Source organism: Porites lutea, chromosome 1, assembly GCF_958299795.1.
Source record: "Porites lutea chromosome 1, jaPorLute2.1, whole genome shotgun sequence".
Classification (NCBI taxonomy): Eukaryota; Metazoa; Cnidaria; class Anthozoa; order Scleractinia; family Poritidae; genus Porites; species Porites lutea.
This window is the reverse complement of record NC_133201.1, coordinates 9,922,108-9,927,470: the sequence shown is the minus strand read 5'-3', so window position 1 is coordinate 9,927,470 and position 5,363 is coordinate 9,922,108. Positions and strand designations below refer to the sequence as shown.

Genomic DNA, 5,363 nt, shown 5'->3' with positions numbered 1-5,363 from the left:
GATGCGACGTATGCAATTTAGTGGCCTCTTTTGGAGAATCAAGAATGAAACTGTTCTTTCCCTGCTACTTCTTTGGGCAATAAAAAACGGCAGACGCTCAAGGGGGCGCCCGTCAACAACATTTATTAATTAACCAGCTAGAGTGATACCGGTCATACGAGGTAGGATCTTCCATTTGTTATGGCCAACAGACGAGAATAGGGCAGACTTATCAAATGGGTGCGGGTGCGGGTGCGGGTGCGGGTGCGCGTCCAACACCCGACCAGTTAGCCTTTGCCGATTAATGTTTTTTTTTTTCGACCACTGAAGAGTTCACTTCTTCCAAAGTTATCAATTCTTTCAAGCGATAGAATTCGTTGACCAACCCGTTCTGGAAAAGCTCTAAATCGCATTTATTAATCTTTCCTAAGCTTTCTTGGCAAAATATGCGCGGTTTCGGTCACGCAACAATTCTTATTCCCCGTTTCCACGGTCCACACTAGAAACGCCTGAGACCCTAACGCCCTTTTGTGTCCTAAGTACGAAGAAAAACGGCTTGCAGAGAGGCGAGACTAACAAGTTACGCAAGCGAGACTAATAAGTCCGACTTTGGAGCGACACTGGCGCGACACCTGATTCAGATGGCGCACCGTGTGTCGAAGCCAAGAAAAGTTCGACAGATTCTGTTGAACTTACCGCTTTTGCCGCACCAAACTAAAACTGCCATACCAAATTGATTCAGACACCGCTCTTTCGCCGTACTTAATTCATCAGTTAGGCACATGAGTGGAGCGGCGTCTGAACCGGGTCTATTTATCCCAGCAAAAAGCAGCACAAACTCAACTAAGATCTTACTCGATTAATGAAAAATCTTTCTCGAGTATGCCAACATCGACAAGGGAAAGAAAGGCTCAACTGGCAGGGTGTTGAAGGTGTAATGCTAACGTTGCAAGTTTGGACAGACTGGGCGACCGCAAAGCGGTCTGTGACCACTCAGTAGGGGAGCACGCGAGAAAACCGGCGTGAAAGGAGACAACACAGACGACATTGTATGAAACAATTTTTATTTTTACTATCACTTCCAGGTTTTACTCAGTGACACAAAATACTTCCAAAGGATCCTAAGTTTTCTAAAACGTTTTTTCCAACAGTTCAAGCCTATTTTGACATTTAACCATAGATAAAAACCACTTTATTTTCAGGCAACTTGTTAGGCAGAAATAAGTGGGCGATGAGTATTCTATTTGGTTTGTTTGTTTTTTACCTCTTTGATAGAGCGATTTTCGTATGACCATGAAATGAAAACGCGCGAACAAAACAGAAACAACAAACGAACGGAAATAGAGCGAGTTGATTGGTTTATAGAACGGATACAAACGCGCGTGGCTTTTGGTTGGTTAGTCGAACGCTCGGGTGAAAAGCCTTCACGCCCGAGAACTTTCTAGAAAACAATCGGTACTTCGATTTGACGTCATACTGCAACACGATTGGCCAATCGAACAATGACTTCCTCATATTAGGGTTTTCCTTGGCGGGAAAATGAGGAAAAATAGACAACCGGAAAGCATTGGTCTTTTTTTTCCCACAAAAGCTAGTACGCTTATTTCCGTTGAAGGAGGTAAAGCCCTCTTCCGTTCGCTAAATGAGAAAATTCCTAACATTTGTAACTTGTCTTCCCTATACGACATCATCGCTAAAACTAGTAGTAAAATGACGATAGCCGCTATCACATTTTCCCGCCAAAATGACGTTGGTTCGCGAAAACGTCGTTTTCGTTGTCGTCCTCGTCTTAGAATCTAAAGCTCTCTAACAATGAATGAACTAGACAGCCGTTACAGAGCCCCTTTAACTTGTTTCTTAACAAACCGCACGAAAAACGGTCACTACTGTTGTCTAGAATTCAATCCATAGAAGTATTAAGGATCCAGGGTGGAACGTCCCCATAGTTACAGCTGGTAACCTAGGTAAAGGAATCGTAACTTGTGCTTTCCCTATGTTAACCTGCGAAAGTCAACATTGATCGACATTATTTACACCACAATATACAACCGCACAATAACTGTGAACAATACAAAGCCTACCGCTAAAATGGCACCGCACTGAAATCCCTAAAAGATATAACACGCACCTTCTACGACCCCTTTGCATTGAGAGTAGCCTGTGAATGCAGCCGTCTTTCCTCGCTCCTCGTTGCTTGGAAGGAGACGGCTGTCTTCGCAGGCTACTTCAAAACTGGAAGCGAATGTGGAAGCGCCGAGACCAGACTAATACATCCGTGTATGCTTTCTTGAGGAACGGGTGGCGGTTACAGAGTGCAGATAAACAAAATGTTGAAAACTATTAGTGATTTATACCTTATGGCAAATAACTTGATACACAATAAACTTCTTGATTTGAGGGTACAAAAATAAATGTACATTTCAATTCAGAGACTTGTCTTTAAGATATAAACTTGGACACCTCACAGTCCGATGTAGATTGTATTACTTTGTTGTATATCAGCCTTCCAGAAAATACGAAATCACTCGTTTCGTTTAAATGAATAAGATTTTAGGACACACCTGTTGCTGCTATTGTTTTTTTTATAAATTACAAAAAAGCGTAGTAGCCCCAACGTCTCTCATTTAAACGACGTCACACCTTAAGATTACGTTGTCCTTAGGCATGACGAGATACTTAAATCCGTTTGAATCGACTTGAAGTCTAAGCCTCTCAAGGATAGGGAATATAAATTTTCCAGCAGGTTCTTTGGCTGTAAAACAAACACTGAATCCATTCTGTAGGAAGCGTGTCATCACCTCGGCATTGCCCCACCCCTCCGACCTCTCCCTTTTCCTGCACCCCTTCCAAGGGGCGTGGTCTTGCCTCCTCTGCCACGGGTACTCCGAAGACTCGCTTGGCTTGGAGCTTTGCTGGCGGCTGAAAGTAAAGCAAGAACGTGTAAGGATTGGATACTACTACACAAGAATAGGGTTCAATTTTACACGACATACCCAAACCTTAGTAGAAAATCTTTATGAATAAACACAACACTCCACAAGCGATGGGATGATAATCAGCATCGCTAGGTCGAAAATAGCAGTGCATGGTTCTCGCCAGAGTATAATGTCTTTAACTGTTTCCTTTCTACTTTTGATTGCCTTAGTCAATAGGATATGCTCAGTTCACTCATCATAATTTGAGTTCTCATTTTTTGCCCCTATTTATTTCCTACAGAAGTAGTGGGGAGAAGTTAATAAAATATCAAGCAAATTCATCTTGTGTGATCATGTCTGTAATTCTCATGACCACTATGTTCTACAAAGCATTGATATTAGAAGGAGAAATTTGACACTGATCACTCTTAGGGCTTAAAGGGTTAAGCAAGGCCTCGCAAAATTTGCGACAGAAACCCACAAGGAGCTCAGGAAAAGGCAACTGTAGAATTTTACCTGACTGCTGTTGAAGTCTCGCCTTATTTGGAGCACACTCTTCCTTTAAATGCTTACTCCACACCTAATGTAATAAAACATAGTTTCAGAAGAAAAGAGGGAAAAGCATGGAAACGACGACGCTGATAGCAAGAAAACATCGCAGAACGTAGGGTGTAATATTTTATAAGTGAAAAAACTAAAATGACTGTGTGTGCGCGTAACGTTTTAGGTAATTCCGTGAAACGGTCTGGAATAGAAGTATGTCAAATATTGAATGAAAGATTTCCCGGAGGCACGTAACAGACGACAGATGTTAGGGAGCGTAAGCAACAACGACTTCATCGCTCGTATTCTAACACTTTTCATTTGTCAAATGCTGGCGATTTTTTTCAGGAGTTGAATTTTAAAGAACTGCATCTAAGTTCACAAAAAGAAAAAAGAAAATCGTACGTTGTCTTGTGTTAACGTCCTCCATAAAACGTGAATTTAAGAAGTGCCACGTCGTATTCGTGCAGAGACGGCAAAGAAATGTACAAAAAAGCGTGATGCACGTGCGAAGTTGTTGTTTTGCCAATCAAAACCTATTGCTTTTTTGCCGTTCTCGTTGCCGTTTCCGTCCTCGTTGCTTAACTATTTTTTTCCTGACAAACAAGGACCACATACCTCATCTCCATTACCAAGAACTTTGTTACACAAGACGCAGCGTGGACCCTTGGATGCTTTAAAAAACACAGACAAATGTATAATAGAGTCAGTTTTAGTCTGTTCAGAGAACCAACTAACTCAGTGTTCGCGAAAATATTGGCGCAGCTGTGTGCAGGATCAAGTAACAAAATCAGGGCTGTTCGAAAGATTGTTAGTGCCCTGCGCAGACGTCCTTTTTGCGCGCAACAGAATTAACTCCTCCTGACCGTAGGGCAAAGAAAACAAACTGACTTTTCACTCTAACGGCTGGCGCTCTTCTTACTAAGCTACGAAGTAAATCGGGATCTTCGGCCAGCGGTCGGACACTTATTGTCATTATCATTATTATCATTTGCGAGATGCCCTCTTGAGCGTTACAAATATAGGGAGAGGGCATGATCGCAGCTGCCAAAAGATATCACACTGACAGTACTGACACTCCTAAAGAGAATACATAGTTACCCTGACAGCTTTTCTCAGCAAAGTGTTCATCAAGGTCTTCTTTAGGAATCGCTTCCTTGCAGCGCGGACACTGAGCGAACTTATCACTGGACTCACACTCGGTCAGCAGATGCTCACTAACGCCTGAGATTTCTATCACCTGAGAGAGATGGGAGGGGATGGTAAGTAATAGAACCGGTAGGTGGGGGGGAGTCTCTCCTACCCGTCTCTCGCTCCGTAGGGACTGGTAGGAGAGAACCCTGGGAACGAGGTTGGTTAACGACAAAACCTTCTAATTTATTTGATTGGCTAAAAAATCTTGCGCTTAACTTTATCAACCTGTCAGGATTAAAAACCTACCACTAAAGGCATTCAGTGACTTGTTCGCACACAGTGGCAGGCATTTGCCGAGCTCTGTATTTTTAGCACTTTGGTCTTTTACACAGGCCAGAGTATTTTTGAATGGCTTGGCCTCGCATCCGCCGAATCTAATACTCATTAGTGAAAGGGTTGTCCTAACTTACAAGCAATGTATTTTAATAGCACAAGAGAAGTTCGACACTCGACGTCCACAGCAGGCAGGGGTGTCAATAAGGGCCGGTAGCCGGCCAAAACCGCCGGCTAGATAGCCATTCTTAGCCGGCTACTTTCATCTCCTTCTACCATAACTGCTGACAAAAAATAAGTACCTTCGAATAAAATTGTAAAGCATCCGTTTCCCAGTTTTGAATGACATTGAACGCATATTTAAACATAACATAATAGGTTTAGATCTGTGAAACGTTCCAGCCGTGCGATGTCGTGGAGCGCCTGCGATATTTTGACGGCATTGTTACCTGTCTTGCG

At 42.8% G+C, this 5,363-nt stretch overlaps 1 long non-coding RNA gene across 1 annotated transcript; it reads right to left on the bottom strand.

The window, feature by feature from the left end:
- Window positions 1-2,552: 2,552 nt before the first annotated feature.
- Window positions 2,553-4,654, bottom strand: LOC140934971 (uncharacterized). The gene is made up of 4 exons (XR_012165146.1): window positions 4,539-4,654; window positions 4,056-4,111; window positions 3,411-3,474; window positions 2,553-2,898 (listed from the first exon to the last, which is right to left on the bottom strand). It is a non-coding gene; the product is annotated as an uncharacterized lncRNA (long non-coding RNA).
- Window positions 4,655-5,363: the final 709 nt, after the last annotated feature.